The following is a 17,707-nucleotide window of genomic DNA, read 5'->3' as shown; positions in this document are numbered from 1 at the left end:
CCCCTCCCTCTTGTGTCTCCCTCCCACCCTCCCTATCCCACCCCTCTAGGTGGTCACAATGCATAAGGTTTAAAGTCTTTAAACTTTAGGAGGCATAAGAATTACTTGGGGAGCTTGTTAAAAATGCCGATTCCTAGTGTCACACCTTCAGATATTCTGATTTAGCTGGTTTAGGGCAAGACCTACAACTCTTCAGTTTAAGGAGACACAGGGCCTTCTGATGAAGAGGGTCCTCAGAACACACCTTATGAACCACTAGCAAAAAGAATACGTGGGAGGAGGGATGCTTAGGTCAGCAGTTCTTAAATTAAGCTGTTCTGAGTCACTTGGTGGGGGAAGGTAGGGAGAGCAAGGAAGACTTGATAAAAATGCAGTTTCCTGGGCTCCACCCCAATTTTTCAGAATCAGAATCAGAGGTACTGGACATCCAGTGGGGCTCAGAGTCAGAAAACTTTACTCTCAGTCTTGAGAACCTGGGGCAGAGGCATGAGCTTCCTGTCTCCAGCTAATCACCTACCCTGATCCCTGAACCTTCCTTCTAGGAGGCAGAAGCCATAGGATGCCCCTGGATGGAGGGGATCAATAGTCCTAAGAAAAGGCCTTTTTGGGGGGGTGGTCATATGAAAGGTTCTAAAGAAAAGATCAGGAGCTTCTGGAAAAATACTCGATTAACAAAAAGACTAATAGGACTGATTCACAGAAAAGACAGACAACTGCAAAGAAAAGCCTCTCTCCATAATTTTGCCAATGAGTTTTGACTGTCTGCTTGGTGCCTATGGATTTCTCTCCAGTGGTGTCCCATACAGTTTGTTTTTTTTTTTTTTAATTTTTATTGGAGTATAGTTAATTTACAATGTTGTATTAGTTTCCAGTGTACAGCAAAGTAAATGAGTTATACATGTACATATATCCACTTTTTTTAGATTCTTTTCCCATATAGGCCATTACAGAGTATTGAGTAGAGTTCCCTGTGCTATATAGTAGGTCCTACGGTATATATAGCCCCATACAGTCTTGACCTGCACCATCCAGTATGGTAACCAGCAGTCACGTGTGGCCACTCAGCCCTGGAAATGGGGCCTGCAAGACTGAGAAGCTAAAGGTTGAATTTTAATTGTGATTTATTTAAAAATTAAAAACTAATACTCATTCAGTTATTAGAAAACGCTTAAGTATATTTGCTACAACTTGGATATGTAAATCTGATTTTTCAACGGTACATTTTATGAAATCTAAATATAGGTCAAGTGTTTCTGATGAAAATTCAGTGTCCAAAGTGCAATGTGCTGTGGGTATAAAATACACACGAGATTTCAAAGACTCGGTGTGGAAAACATTTAATAAATTTTAATTTGGTTTTGAGTTTAAATGATACTTTTGGAGATACTGGGTTAAGTAAAATATACTATTCAAACTAATTTCACCTTTTTCTTTCTACATGTGTAGTGTAGCTACTGGAAAGCTGAAATTGCATAGGTTCTGCTGGGCGGGGCAGTTCTAGTCAAGACTGTGTAAACTGTGACACTGAATATTGTCACTAAATATTTTGAAACTGTCTTGGAACGTTACTCTATAGAGTGAAGTGCGTGTATAAAGTTGTCACCCCAGAGGACCAAAGGCTGACTCCAAAGATGCTATCATGTTAGAAACACAGTCTTTTCTGGATCTCATCCCTACCCCACCTCCACCCATGATGGAGCAGCCTTCAGCGTAGCTGGTGAGTCATCTCTGAAAAGAAGCCTTGGGATTTTCAAGTCCCAATCTGGGGTCTACACACCTCGATCACCCTCTGCATTCAACAGCCTTACTTCAAACAACTTTGGCTTATTTCAAACCACCCCAAAACAGTTTAAGAATGAACACTGATGAAAATATTCAAAATATTATACTCCCCGCTCTCAAAGAAGACCCAACACTATTTTAGATCAAATCAATGGCATGTCTCTCCGAAGGGACCAGTTAGGAGGCCAGCCACACTCCTTAGCCATGTTTGTTAAATAAAGTACCAAACAGAAAATGACATTCTTTTTATGATCCCTTCTAATGGGTCTTATCCATCTGAAAACTGCTTTGTTTGTTATCAGGTGTTTACTCACACCTTGAGACAGAGGTTTTTAACTCAGGGTCCATGCCCTACCCCTCCGTATATTGTGGCCATAGCTAGAATACAAGGGATCCACAACCGTGGAAGGTCTTTTCTGATTTTTTTTCTCCACTGATCTCCAACTGGAATTTAGCATTTCCTTCAAATTTCAAGGCAAGCAACAAACTACATTAGTATTATCGGTACCTGTGACATGAGCAGTAAAAAAATCACAGCTTTTTTCCACATGACAACACAGTTGTTCCAGAAATCCTGAAATATCGTTTACGTGCATCATAACTTTATGGTAGTTCATTCTTCCTGACTATAGCCCCTCATACTATACAGGGGCAACTCTTAGTCAATTTCTAATCTGGTCGTCGTTCAGCTACAAAACAGGGAAGGTGCCTTCTCCACCTAGCGACCACACAACTAGGATGCTTTATGGTCTTACGTATCTACACTTGCTTGTCCTTTATGAATACGTGGGAAGAAATCAGCCATTTAAATTATTTGTTAGAGTTTCGCAAAACTGGACCGTTCAAATGAGAATTTTTAATTCTTCATAAGTTAACACTGTCTTTTGAAATATGAGAGGCATGTGGGCTATAAGTCTATAACAGGCAAGTTCAGACACATCTGATGGTTAAGCTAACAAAGTGTGTTATTTAAAGTAATTTTTAAAATATTGTTGACAGATTGGGCAGTGATATAGGTCATGCATACATTTGTAAGCTCTGTGAAAATCAGTGTGTTTGTCTATATTTCTTTTTTGTTCTTTGTAATCCTACATACTTTTACACTTAAAAATGTTTTTTACATTTTATTTAAACAAATTAAAAATATTAACTTTAATATTTATTAATTAATATTTTACATTTTATTTAAACAAATATTAATTTGTTTAAATAAAATTTTTTTAAAATAAGAAGAGATACCTAGGTTTCACTAGACTGCCAAAAGGATACATAGCAGGAAAAATGGTTAAAACCCCCTGACCTAAGCATTACATTACTAATCCAGGACCCTGAACATCCATGTGTTTTTTAACTAGAGGCACCTGTACCTAGTAGAATCCACAATGCTACCCAGCTCCCGTCAGGTAACACTCACACTGCCTACTCCACCCACAAGTGAGTAGCAGAAAGTCTCTCTGTATTTCTGTCTCTATTCTTGTCAGCACACAGAAAAGGTGGAGAAAGGAACATTGCTTCTTAAAGAAGTAATGGTGCACAGCTTCACCTGATGAAAGCCCTGGAAGCTGATGATGACTTAGAGTTTTTGGAGCTTGGGAAGCAAACAGTAACTACCTAGTAACTCAATAAAATGCCATTAATTTTCCTGAGAAACCAGTTGGCTCTTCCACCTTCAATATGAAAAGTGAATTAAAATTCTACCTGTTATTTCCAAAGCTATTTCCCTCCATCCATCGAGTACAACACAAATGTATATTTAGAAACAGTACAGCCCTTGCCAATTAAAAAGAAAGTTATGCGGGGTAGTAGTAAAACCAGGCTAGGCAGAAGAAAGTGACACGTATGGGAGGCCCACATTTCCCAGCACTGTTGTCCCAACATTTAGAAAACACCCCTGGCATAAAAACAACGCTGTCGCTTTTAGAAATTTTATTCTGTTTTTCTTTTCTTTTTTTTTTTAAACACCAAAACCAAGATTCAGCCACAATTTAACGCTGTCAATACTTATTCTTCATTATACAACTGGCACGCCAACTGTTACCTAAGCACGTCAGACGCTTCAAATCCCACACCCACACATTCTTAGCTCATCTGCACCCAGATATGAATAAAGATGAATAGCATCTTGAGGAAACAGTATCTCCATTCTCAAATTGCAAAAGCCATGGAGGAAAGTCCTCCTAGCGTCTGAAGGATCTCTCAGAGGAACAAGAAGGACCCCGAAAGCCACGATTTTGCCAGAAAAAAATCACTTCCTTCTATGGCAACCTGCCCATTGGGTATTTAGAATGAAAAAGGACCTCACGAGTCCTTTCCAATGTTGAGGTTCTATGACTCGTGTATAAAGAAATGACTTTTCTTTGTCATTTTACTAACATTAAGTTAATTATGTTTTTTTGGTAGGCCAGCAGCTCAACTCAGCATCTCTTTACGGAGAAGCGCTCCAGGAGACCCTATGTGGGGTGAACTAGTAAAAAGTTCAGGGTGTTAACAGCTTCTTCTCTAAAAGAATTTACGTTTCCTTCATCTCCAGACCACAGCTGCAGGAAATTTCCAACACTCAAATGAACTGTTTTCTAAATGTTTGTTTATAAATTGGACGTTTCCCACTCCATTCATTAGTGTTCACTCATTCTCTCATTCAACAAGAAGTTCCTGAGTGCCTACTAAGTGCTAGGCTGGTGGTAAGCCTCAGACACCATGGTATGAAAAAGGCACATCTTTGCCCAGATATGTTTCACAAGACGGCTAGGTGCCAGGCTAAATTATAGTAACCTCCTATGTTAGTCATCTCAGGCTGCCTGTTAACTTTGTTATAAATTCCATAGACCGGGTGCAACAGGAATTTATTTCTCTCAGTTCTAGTGACTGGAGTCCAAGATCAAGGTGCCAGCATGGTCAGGGTCTGATGAGGGCCCTCTCCTTGGGTTACGGATGGCCATGCTCTTGCTGTATCCTGATGTGGCCTTTCCTGGGTGTGTGTGCCTGGAAAAGAGGAAGCAAGCTCTCCGGTGTCTGGCCCTACCCTCCTGACCTCACCCAAACCTAATCACCTCCCAAAGGCCCCATCTCTAAACACCATCACATTAGGGGTTAGGCCTTCAACACCTCCTTCACAGCAATTGTGCTATTTGACCCATAATGTTAATTCAATAAACTTAAGTGTTTCAAATCCACCTCAGAAGAGGAGGACCTTGGTTTTTCTGGGGTTCGGTTCCTGAAGTGGTTGGTATGGGACGGGACCCCAGACACCAACAGGGGGTGAGAGCTACAGCAGCACCAGACACCTCAGTCCTGAGGGCCCAGGGGGCTTAGGGCTTGGACGCGAGTGAGACAGACCCTGAGGCTCAGATCAGCTCCTGGAGAAGAGGTGGTAGGAGCTCGGCAGTGAGGCCAGAATCCAGATCTGAGGTGCTTTTGTTAAGTCAGGTGTCCTTACTCCAAGGCCTGCCTGCAACTCCGAAGCTTCTCATGATCAAGTTCAATCAGGCAATACAAGGAAACAAATACAGATAACCCCAAATCAGAATAACACCAGGATTCAATGTATTATCATCACAAAGCTGCAATTACAGGGTGCTTTTCATCAGGCCTGATGAAGTAGGCTGCTGGCCTAGCCACCTCTCTACTTTACGGAAGCCAGCATCCACCAAGCTCCCTCAACTAGAAATAATTCCTCTCTTCTAAGGTTTGATCGTTTTCTTAAAACCTGCTCGATCAAAGCCAGCCTGGAATGGAAGGGACTCAAAAGAGGGGAAATTTCACAAACGTTAAGTGCAGATCTTGACAGGACCCCGACTAACACCTAGCGGGGCTGACTGCTTCTCAGAGACTCTCCCCCGCTTCGAAAGAACAATCAACACACACCGCACAGAAGTCGAGTGCACCTTTTCCCCAGGATCTTAAATCCAAGCAGAAGCAATCAATCGCTCTCAGTTGGATCTGTGACATCCAGCCTTCCAAAATGGAATGTCAAGCTCCTTGTGATGTTTTTAACAGAATGAAGGGGAAAAAAAAATACTCCTACATTTCTCTTCCCCCATCTATTGTTAAAATTAAAAAGGCAGGTAAGACTATCTGGGTATCTTTGGGTGACGGAGATCAGGCTTGGGCTGTACTGAGGGGACACCTCTGCCACAGTCCGTGGGGTCTGGGAAAAATTCTAACACGTGTCGGGTTCTTTGCAAGGGCTTTTATCTCCATAAGCCAAAAGGTTCTTTGTGGCGAGGCCGTTTGGCAGAAAACCAGGGCTCCGAGACCCTGAGGCACTGTCACCTGTGGGCCACACTGAGCCCAGTAGAACCACATTCGAAGTCAGGTATTCAACTGCAGACCTTATCCTGGCACAGCTTGAGGACCTAGAATCCCATTCTCCCACAGGAGGCTGGATATAGCCTCCGGATAGGCTTTGTTTTGTTAATTTTGTTTATTTTTTAATTGAATGAGTTCTACCATTAACCATTAGGAGCTTTCGCATACAAATCTGGATGTCTGACATTTTTTTTTGGCAAATCCGAAGCTCAGACCCGCACTGCTGCAGGCAACAGAAAGGCAGAGCTAAGAGGAGACCGCAGCTGACTTCCCTGTGGACGTTACCATAACCCAGATATGATCAGAGCCCCTCTCCCTCCACGGTCTCACGCTCAGCTACACAGAAACTTAACAGACCATGCTGTTCCCTCTTGTGTGCCGGTGCCCACGTGACTCTCTTCCTCCTGAGATGCCTCTGTCTGTCTTGCCAGTTTGGCGGGGTTTTGCCATCAGTCTTTCAGGATTCAGTTTCAACGCCCCTGGCTCCATGAAGTCCATTCTGATATGCCTGGAAGAACTAACCAGGCTTTGCTCAAGGCTCTTAAACATTGTCTTGTGCTTGTTTTGTTGAACCTCTCTTCCTATGTGCAATATTCAGTGCCGGGTACATAGCAAGCGATCCATGATGTTGTGATCAATACTAGAAACAAAGACTTTTAAATAGTACTTATCATGTACTAGTCACAGTACCTTATACGTATTAACTCATTTAAGCCTCACAACGACCAATGATTACACCCATTTTACGTAGAGAAAACTGGGGCATGTTAAAAGTTAGGAAATTCTGCCAGATTCACTCACTCAACTATGAAGGGGCAGGAGAGGGATGAGAACGGAGTCTGGCAACCTCTGGATGAGAAGGTGGATGGACCCTTAGAAGGAAGGGAGGGAGGGAAATTAGAAGGGAAAGGAAGAGAGAAGGAAAGAAAGACAGATGAGCTATCAGGAGTCGGGAAGTGCAGATGGAGAGACGGGAAAGAGAAGCTTTTGTGGCAGGAAGTGCAAGTCTTTGGGCGAGGCAGGGGCAGTGGTGTGTGCTAGTCAGTTTTAACACGAGACTCCCTGGGAAAACAGCACTGCTTTATAATGCCTGTCAGTTTCTGTGGTGTAGATGCCCCTGCCGTAGCTGATTTCAGGCTGCCATGTGGCATCACCAAGGGTAGAGTTTCAGAGAAGTGAGAAGCCTTGTCACTACTAACTAGTACTAACACACCAGCTGGAACACACCAGGGCGTAGGTATGCCCAGGAAAATGACAGATGGAGAGATAGGCAGGACCAGGTGACAAAGGACCTATTAAACCATCATAAGGATGTAACCCTCCTGGAGACGACCAGGAGTAACTGAAAAGTTTTTAGCAGGGATTCACATGATTACACGGTTATAAAGAGTTAGACACAGATGAACACACAGTCAAAATTTTAGGAACTCCTCCTCCATCTTCCCTCCATCTTTCCTGAGCGATTATTACTGTTGCAAAAGGAAAGTTATCAGTTGGTCCACTCCTTTCCTACTCTATCCCTTCGCCTCCCGGCTACTCTTCCCTCCACCTTCCCACCCCCATCCCCTCACTCTAGTCACAGACCCTAAGGATGGCGGAGTGCCTCCATCTGTCATTGTTGGATCTGTGGTACGTAAGGTCTGGAAGCCCTAAGCAGGAAAGTGAGCCTGGACCCGCTTAAAGAGGAAGGCCAGCGAATGGCGTATAAATAGAACAATGCCCTTGCAGACCACCGCACTGGAAGGGGCTTCAGAAACCATCTAGCTTCCAAGCATCCTCTGTCTGAGGAAGGGGAGCAGCGGGCAGTCATCCTAACCAGCCCATCACCACCCAGCTGGTTAGGGCCAAAGCTGGTTGCCCGGCTGCTGATCAAATACTCTACATGCACCTAAAGACAAGGTTTCTGAGATGCTGCATCCCCCCCTGCAGAGTCACAGGCTTTCTTAGAAGAGACTTTTTTTCTACTAAGCAGGTTCCACTTGACCAGTCGGTACAGACAGACGCACGGCGATCCCCAGGCTCAGGGACCTGCGGTCATCTTCCCCCAGCACCGGACAATATGAGCCACGTGCTTAGGGAACACTCCGTGACCTCAGTCCTTCTCCGTCACTCGAGGTCTTATGACCCAGTTTAAGAATTCTCCAGATCCTGGCCTCTTCCCATGGGTCTCCATCCACCTGCCCACACTGAGGCCATTTCCTGATAAGTAAGAAGTGGGTAGGGACAGGAAGTGAACCTTGAAAAGCCATTGTGGCAGCTCTGCTTTGAAAAAAAAAAAAAACTGTTGGGAGAAGTTGAAACTTTGGGCTGAAATGCACTGTAGTCTAGTAATTCAACCTCGCTTCAGGAGAAATTGGCCGACGCTTCTGGACATGCGGCCAAGGCAGCCACTGGGAAATGAAATGCAGGCCGGTGTTCACACAGCCAGGAGCCAGAAGCTGCGGCTCCTCGAAGGGAGCCCATTTTCCAGTTCTCACAAAGGCATCCCATCGCCCGGCTGTGGCCCTGACATGTGGCTTCTTTCAGCTAGAGGTGTTCTCCACTTCCCAATGCCCATCAGTATCTACAAGGGTGATCCCTAGGAATAGGGCAGATAATGCCAATTCCTTGGGCCAGAGAAGTGAAAACTGATCTGGGAAGAGAGACCCCAAGGAGGTCTCCACAGCTGAGGGACCCTGTGCTACAATTTGCCCAGGCCCATCCCAATTCACACCCACTTCTTAGAGCAACAACTATGCTCCCTTTCATTCTCAAAAGTATCCCGGCCATGAAAGATATGGTCACCCCACTCGCAGACCTCCAAGGCATCTTCAACAGGATTCAAGCAACCCATGAGCCCGAATGGGACAAAAGTCATGAATTTGTTTACTAATGTTGAACTACAGTTTAGCGTTTCACTCTATTATAAATGCAGGCCACAGACCTTAAGCACAGGACCGGGACCGGTGATGTTGCCACCCAAGCGTACAGATGGGACGTTTCCCTATCACGGTGCAGGTCTGCAGTTACCCACAGCAGCATTATACTCATCCCACTGGCCCACCATCAGATCCTGTTGTGCGTACACTAGTAGGTCACAATGGTTTATACAGCTCGTGTTATAATCTTACGTATTGCAATTTATATATCTAAACATAGGGTCCCTAAATGTGTCAGACTGCCAAAGGGCACCATGGCATAAATAAGATGAAGAGCCCTTGGCCTGGTGATGGAGAAGTCACATTAACCAAGGACAGGGAGTGTGGGAAAGAGAGCCTGCCCTCTGGCTGAGGTCTCAGCCTGCCTCTGGGTTGATCTAGACCTTGAGGAATTATTTAGGTGCATTATTAATAACTTGTACACCTCTTCTTCAGGCCTTTATCACACCCATTAGCTTTCTTCATCTTCTCTTATTTTTATGCCTTTTTTCCTTATCCTTTGGATTTGGCTTTTACCAAGTATCTCTCAGTCTTCCTGTGTTAACCGCTGGGCCCCCTTCCTTTGGGTGGTCCGTTTCCCCTGATGCTTGCCCCTCCTACTCCCTTTCTCCCTACCCACCCCCCCACCCCCCCGGCCACTGCTTCTCTGTGGCCTCTCTCCTGGGCCTCCTGACCTGGTGGCTCTCAGCCATCCCTCTCTCATGAGTTTTGTAGCAGATGCTTTGAGCACCAAGGGTCTACTTTATACCTTTCGTTAGGGAAGGGTATTAATTTTGTTGGTAGGAAGTGTTTTTGAGAAGCAACTAAAAAACAGACCGACCACCCGAATAAATGACTACAAAACACTCCATGGCAGGAGATGATGCGACTTTGCCAACCCAAGCTTAAATATAATCTGTAGAAAGGATGGAAAACTTTCCTGCTTGCTAATTGCTCATGACCAGATGTCTAGGGAAGGTCAGCAAGCTGGACCAGGATTCGTCTCAGAGCATAAATTCCCAATGTAGCCAAGGAAGGGATACCGCTTAGTCACTGCTACCAGGGCGAGCCCTCTGTATGCAGGCCTATGCAAGGACTGCTTTTCTAGACCAGAACTGAGGTTGAAAAACTAGAGGAGAGGGACTTCCCTGGTGGCACAGTGGATAAGACTCCACGCTCCCAATGCAGGGGGCCTGGGTTTGATCCCTGGTCAGGGAACTAGATCCCACATGCATGCTGCAACTAAGAGTTCGCCTGCCACAACTAAGGAGCCCATCTGCCACAACTAAGACCCGCTGCAACTAACTAAATAAATAAAAAAAAAAAAAAGGAAGAAGAAGAAAGAAAGAAGAAACAGAAGGAAACCAATCTAAATTTGTATTGTTCCATGCTTGAGAATGACTCACAATATTTTATTTTTTATATTTGTTTTCCATTTTACTTCTAATAAAAGGCACAGGGCTTCCCTGGTGGCGCAGTGGCTAAGAATCTGCCTGCCAATGCAGGAGACACGGGTTCAAGCCCTGGTCCGGGAAGATCCCACATGATGCAGAGCAACTAAGCCCGTGCTCCACAACTACTGAGCCTGCGCTCTAGAACCCGCGAGCCACAACTACCGAGCCCACGTGCCACGACTACTGAAGCCCGCGTGCCTAGAGCCCGTGCTCCGCAGCAAGAGAAGCCACTGCAATAAGAAGCCCGTGGATCGCAATGAAGAGCAGCCCCAGCTCACCGCAACTAGAGAAAGCCCGCACGCAGAAACGAAAACCCAGCACGGCCAAAAATAAATAAATAAAATAACTTTTTTAAAAAGGCATAAATCCTTTTTCAAAAAGTGTCTTAAATCCTTTTTCAAAAACTGTCACTGGACAAGTATTAACATAAAAAGCAGCTCAGAGAGCTTAGGAGAAATTGAAACCATAAATTTTATAAACTTCACTATCTGTTAATTTATCCTCTGAAAGAGAAAAATCTTGTTTTTATCCGGGTGGTTCTTTTTCAATATGTATTCTTTATTTATTTATTTATTTAAATGAATTATACAGCCCTTACTCTTAGCTTATTCACTTTGGAAAAATATGTTCCAGGCCTGTCAGCTCTTGAGAAGGTTGCAGACTTCATTCTTATATCAAATGGTCATTTCATATGTCATCTTGTGATGTATTAATTCACCAGGTTTTTACAAAGCACAGGTAGGTAGATACTAGTATGGCAGGTACAAGGGCTGCCATCATGGTTCCCAATCACTTGTAGAATAAAGCTCATGGAAGCCACAATCTGAAGATAAAATAGTAACTCTATTAATCCTATGGATTATTCAAATCTAACCATAGATTAAGATATTATGTTTTTATTTAAAATAAAATCCATGAGGGAATAGCTTCTCAGGTTCTACTTGCTTATGTTTTCTTTTTCTTTTCTTCCCCCTGCTGTCCTCTTCTAATTCCACAGATCCTTATTATTTGGCTTCTCTTGTTATTAAAAATTGGTCAAGTTCAGATGCTCTGGTTCTTGATTCTCTTTTATTTTTAAGTATCTCACCAAAACCAAAAATTTTATCGATACTTCTTACTGTGTATTGCATACAAATATTTATTCATTGTGTTCTGAACAAAAAGGTTTCTTTTTTTAAATAACATTTTCCCAGAGCCTGTTGCTTAATAATAATTGTTATTCTGTCAACAAACTTGTGTTTATATGATTTAAGATAAATACACCCCCAACGAATTGCCCCAGTAGAAGTGTTATGTGGGCCACACAGGAATGAGTAAGTAAGTAAGTAGAGGGGGTATGGACCACACACATGGGATAAGGATACAGCTAACTCCCTGACACCCCTGAAAAGCTAGGAATTGGAAACCAGGATGTCTGCCCAGGTGCAAAAGAATTCTTCTTCCTGAGGTTCCCAAAAAAGAAACCATTCCTCTGGGATGTTGTCACACCTGATCTCAATGCCACATCTTTTATTCTCTAACACTGCAATAATCCAACTAAAGCAGTATCCCCACCTTCAGAAGATCACCCTTCTGGGATGATCTGAGGTTCAGGGCTCTCCCTGAGGACTGGGGCATCTGTGCATATTTTCCCCTCCTTACATAAAAACAATATGCGTTTCTAATGAATTCTCTAGAAAGTGAATGCTTCCCCTGAGATAACTGAGGACGCTGGGATTCAGATCAGTCAACCCAACACAGATGGCGGACTGAGGAGGTGGGTAGGAGGGGAAGGGGGGGAAGGACAGCATCTCTCAGTGCAGGCTCTCCGGGGCCATCTCTGCCACCCCAAGGCCCTTCATCAGCCAAGCCTCCTTTCCATCCCCCTCATCCTCTGCCTCTTCCTCCTTCACCCCAACCCCACTCATCACTGCCCGAGGGCCTCTGTCCTGGTTTAGCACAGCATCAGGGATGGAAATCTTGTTCCAGGTGACATAAAAGGCACCAAATTTCCACCATCCGCCTGTAACTCTTAGCTACCGCCCACCCCCCAAACACACACACACAATGTGACTCTGAGAAACAGGCTTTCCCAATTCTCCTCTCTGTTTACTGACTTTTTGTTGGTTCAGCTCCAGGGGAAGAACATCTTAGTATTGTAGCTACAGAGAAAAGACATGGGATGCTCTTAGAAATCAAAATTCTGTCCTACAAGAATGCCTAGGGGCATATGGAATCCCTAAACTGCTAGAGAAAGTCCCCTTTGTTAAAGGGACTCAGCGAGTGAGAAAAGGACAAAGAATTATTTTCCCCTTTCTGAGCCTCAAGTATGTCCACTAGAAAGATGTGATTTTCCCTCAAATTGACATCGGCCTAAAGTTTAACCCAATGGTCAGAAGTCCCAAAGAGATAACGCCAAATCATCTCATTGGATGCAAAAGGATTTTTCCCTCTGAGGTCCAACATTTTCTTATTTTCACAAATAATTGGGTTTGGGGCAGGACAGAGCCACTCAACTTGACAGAAGGACTTGGCTAAAATGGTTGAGAATCCATTAAATTTTATTTAGAATCATCTAAAGGGTTGCATGGTTAGTTAATTTTTTTATTGGAAGGCTTATCAATAGTATACTGCAATGTTTGGCAAAAGACACACATTTGTTGTGGTTTATCCACTACATGAAAGCGGCTTTTTCTGGTTATGCAGATGGAGGCATTTATGAGAAATTAGCAAAATGGTCTACTTTTTAAATAAACAAGCGTTTCCCTAGTTAAATTTTCACGAATTAATTTTAAGATGCTGAAAAACAGCCACAGTGAACCTAATCTATACATGCATAAACAGAGCTTATTTTGACCATGGGTCAGAAGACGGTGGTTCTAGTACTAGTGGTACCAGAAACACACTGTGTGGCCTTGACCACATCAAGAAGGCCCCTCCCGGCTTCTGGATTGGGAAGGGTGATATCTGAGCCGACTCTAATATTCTGTGATTCGGTCACTAGAAAGGGACTCGTTTGCAGAATACTGTGTCTACGGTGTGTGGCCCTAGAGCAGAGCCCTGCTCACATTCGGATCCCCCTTCCATTCCTCCTCACGTTTACAAAGGGAATGTCCTCCAAAAGATTCAGAAAAGAAATCCAGCGCCAGCAGCCAATTCCCTAAATCTGCTTCCGGTGCCAGGACCCCATCCTCTGGAGGTGCGCCCCATGGGGCTCTGAGGGGGTATATGCACCATCGGTCTCCCCAGCGTCACAGCTACAGGGGCCTCCAGGGCAAGGATGGCACTGCCAGCATGGCCTGGGGTTTGAGCAGAAAACGGGGGGCCTCACCCATGCTTCCCTGGGACAAAGGTTCTTTGGTACCAAATGGGGTTCAAAGAAGGGGGCACACCAGTGTTCTCTACCCGCAAGCCTAACCAGTCCCATCACTTACTGGCTGGGTGACAATGAGCAAGGAAATTAATTTCTCCATGGCTTAGTTTCCCCACCAGTAAAATGGGAGTAATAACTACCTTCCAGGGTTGTTGTGAGGATTAGTGCCCATGAATGAAATCTTTAGAGCCTGGCACAGAGTAAATGCAAGTGCTGATGGTTATTATTACTACCTGTCTCCCCAGAATAGCTCAGCAACCTGAAAAAAAAAAAAAAAAAAAAAAAAAAACCTTGGTGTGGATTTTAAGTCTTCCTTCAAGAGTTGCCAAGGGACACGTTCCAATCTGTTTCTACAGGCAAAGCAAGTGGCCCGAGCACAAAACCGGGCGACAAGCACCCAGAAAGAACCAGGTCCTGGGGTGTCCAGAGTTCAGTGGTGCCGAGTGAGGGACTTAATTCTGGGATCCTACCTCGGTTATCCAGGGAATTCGGAGGAGGCCAACGCTCTATCCCCCTCGACGCCTGGCCGGGGAGGGTGTGGAGTTTGCGCTCAGCAGGTGCACCCCAGCCTGCTCCGAGGGCATCCCCTGTCCGCTGCCTGGGACTCTGGAGCTTGCTGTGGGGAGACAGGGAGCTCGCGGCTTCCGGGGGGGCCCCGATGGGAGTGACCGAACTCAGGATTCCTCCGGAGCCCTGGCCAGTCGATGTCTCTTCCGGAAGGGTCTGGCCAGGGCGTAGGGCCCAGAAAAGGGGGCTGCGCTGAGCTCTGCCTTCTCCCAGCTCGGGTCCGGAGAGCAGAAGATGTCCGCAGGGCAACCGCAGAGCCGGTGGTGCCCCCTCAAAGCCTGCACGTGGGAGAGCTGCACAGGGAAGACCAGAGGGATTTACGGGGCTCCTGACCCACGCAACCTCCAAATTCGCCTCCTATGGAGCCAGGAGGAACCAGCCGGGAATTGGATTCTCAGCCCAAGGCGCCACTTGGAGAGGGGCGTGCACCTCCTCAGAGAGAGAAGGGTTAAAGGAGGCGCTTCCAGGCCTTTGACAGCCCGGGGTGTCCCCCGCCAGCATCAGAGGATCCCAGGGACCGCCCTTGCCTCGCCACAGCAGTCTAGGCCCCCTTCCAGATTGCCGGGGTGCAAAGGAGGAAAGCGCCTCGCCTTTCCGCATCCGCCAAAGCGTCTGCAACAACCAGAGGATCTACCTGGGGGGCTGAGAGGTGGGCAGACGCACCTCTGCCTGGGGCCCCGGGTCTGGGAGCCGGGCCTCGCCTCCCCCGATGCCCACACTCCTTAGCCCAGCGCCCTGCGTTTCGCCGCACGCCCTCCAGTGCCGCGCCTCCGAGCCTCCCGGGCGTCTGGGGCTCCCCGGGTCCCTCGCTCCGCCCAGGTGCGAGGTGGGGAGGGGCGCGAGAGGGGGCGGGGGCTCCCACTGCAGCCTCCGCCCCCTGCGCTGTCCTCCAACCAGTTGGGACCGAGGTCTACTCGCCAGGCGCTGGGACTCTCCCCAACCCAGCAGCCAAGCCTGCCGCCGGAGTACCGGAATCCCCTTCCCACCCTGCGGCCGTGGAAACATCCCTAACTCCCCGGCGCGGGGCAGGGAGGGTGGGCGTGGGGAGTGGAAGGGTGTGGAAGCCGGTGTCGGAGAAAGGAGGGGACACGGGGGTCCTCTTCGAGCAGGGAAAAGCTCCCCTGGTCCCTGATCTGACCACTCAGTCACCGCCCAGGACGCCAACGTACACAGAATCGGGAGGTCTGTTTCTCCCGGGGAGAAAGGTCGCCCCATCCCAGGCACCCAGAAGCCTGCCTTCCCAAGGCCGCCGGCGCCCGGCATTCCAGGGCTCGGGTCTGCCCCTCTGCGTTTCTCAGGTATCAACCCCTCCGCCATCTGTCTGTACGCACCCGGTCCCCCGCTCCCAGGCTCAAATTCCTTTTCCTCCACGTCCGAAGGCGGCCCGGGGCCGGCCCCTCGCCCCCTTTAGCGGAGCCTTTTGGTCCCACCCTCAACCAGATCCGTCCCCATCCTCAGCTTCCTCCCCCGCCTCACCAGCACCCTGTCCCTCCCCTAACCACTTACTTCACCCACCCGCAGCTGCACTTGCCTTCCCACGGCGCACGGCCTCGAGCCACTCCAGGGGGTTCATTCCCGAGCTGGAGGTGGCAAATGCAAGAGCGGGCCGACTCCCGCCGCGCCGGACGGAGCCCCAGGGGCGGGGGCAGCCTCCCCCCACGTCCCACCTATATACCAGCTCTCCATCTCCGCTCCCACTCAACCCCTACAGGCAGGATCAGCCCCGCTGGGTCCCAAACCCTCGCCTCTCTAGCGGGAGCTGCAGGGAGCGAAAAGTCGACTGGCAAGAACGCACGAAGAAAACAGGCAGATGCCTAGGGCGAGGGGAGGTTCGGGGTGGGGTGGGGGGAGGAGTGGGGGAAGGGCGCAAGCGAGAACTGGACACGCAACTTGCACCGCGCTGGCTGAGCACCACGCAGGGAGGGGGCACAAAAGTTTGCAGACCGTTGCACTGCAGCCGACGGCACGCGAGCAAAGAGGGTAGACCGCCCACCCCCGCCCCCAACTCCCCGGGGGGGGTCTCTCCAAGGATCTGCGCCAGGGAGCCGGGGGCGGGGAGGGGGGGGTGGTTGGACAAGACTCAGAAATGGGGTGATAGTTGTCCTCTACCGGTGCCGGGAGGGATGGCCTAGGCGCCCGGGCCGAGGGGACGACGCCGCGCTTTGCGAAAAGCAACAGGCGGCTGCACCTTACCTTGCGCCGGTCCGCGGCCGGGGTGGTTGCTCCATCCTCGCAGCGCAGGGGGCACCGCCAGACCCGTAGCAGCCGCCGTCCCCACCCGACTGCCAGCGGGGCTGCCGGCCTCGGACCCGGCCGGCCGGGTGGGCTGGTTCTCCCGCGGCGGCTGCGGCGTTGGTGCGCGGGACGCGGGCGGTGCGTGGCTGGGCCGCTGTCCGCCGGCGCCTCCGCCGAGAGAGGGTGCGGCCCCGGGCGGCCGCGCCGGGAGGCACCGCTGGGCTCCCGCCGCTGCGGCGGCCGCTGCAGACCCTGCGCCGGGCCCGGAGCCTCGCCGGAGGAGGAGACAAAGCCGGGAGGGGGCGAAGCGCCGCTCGCCCAGAAACGCTCGGCTCAGTCGCTAGAGGGGAATCGCCTCCAGACCCGGGCCGGGGAGGAGGGAGGAGGGGACTGCAAGAGCTGCAGGGGACGAACGTGACCGCCGGAGCCAGCCTCGGCGGCGCGGGCGCCGCTCTCCCGCCTCGCGGGCGGTGGTCCGGGATGGAGAGAGAGGGCGGGGGCTGGGCGATTGCTGCGGGGGGAGGAAGCTGAGGTGGGAGTGTTCGCTCGGCCCGCCGCCTTCGCCGCCCTCCCTCCCCCCACCCCGGCCCCCCCCCCCCCCCCCCCCGCCCCGTGGCAGAGCTCCACTCTCAGGGTACTCCGGGCCGATGCTTTCTCCTGCTTTTCTAACTCTGGAGATCGGAGATGAACCGAGCTGGCAGAGGGAGCGTAACGTGCTGATGGGGGGATGGTCCTCTAACGGGGAAAAAGGCTGATGCATGAAATCCTTTGGACAAACCATTGCTTACTGGGTGCTAAGTGTTGCACTAGGCGATTTTGCGGTAGGGTGAATAAAGTGGGATACCCCCGCCCCGACGACTACAAGATCAGACCCCGGAATGGTCCCCTGCAGCTCCTGAAGCCCAAAGTTTTGGGACTGAGTCCTGGACCCTCAGCCCTACCCTCAACCAGTCCAGTTTCCCAAAGCAGAGGAGGTGTGAGAAATTTCAATTTTTCCTTCCTCTTCCAGGATGGCTTTGAACGTGCAGCCGAAATGGAGTCTATATATCCCCGAAGAAAGTGTGTGTAAGAATAAAGCAAATTATTGGTTTTCATAATGTTATTGTTTCATG

General features: G+C 48.7%; 1 protein-coding gene across 4 annotated transcripts in view; it reads right to left on the bottom strand.

The window, feature by feature from the left end:
- The window catches only part of LRRC3B (leucine rich repeat containing 3B), a 97,816-nt gene extending 81,027 nt beyond the window's left edge, over positions 1 to 16,789 (bottom strand). The window contains exons 1-2 of one of the 4 annotated variants that reach the window (XM_059921950.1): positions 16,554 to 16,789; positions 14,264 to 14,653 (exon numbers count right to left, since the gene is read on the bottom strand). The gene's annotated coding sequence lies outside the window, so the exon portion shown is untranslated. Of the gene's footprint in view, positions 1 to 14,263; positions 14,654 to 15,691; positions 15,750 to 16,553 lie in introns of those variants that run through there. The other 3 variants (XM_059921951.1, XM_059921949.1, XM_059921953.1) reach the window with 3 other exon arrangements.
- Positions 16,790 to 17,707: the final 918 nt, after the last annotated feature.

Source organism: Balaenoptera ricei, chromosome 4 (assembly GCF_028023285.1).
Source record: "Balaenoptera ricei isolate mBalRic1 chromosome 4, mBalRic1.hap2, whole genome shotgun sequence".
NCBI classification, from domain to species: Eukaryota; Metazoa; Chordata; class Mammalia; order Artiodactyla; family Balaenopteridae; genus Balaenoptera; species Balaenoptera ricei.
Note: the sequence above shows the minus strand (reverse complement) of the source record. Positions and strands in the feature narration are given on the sequence as shown.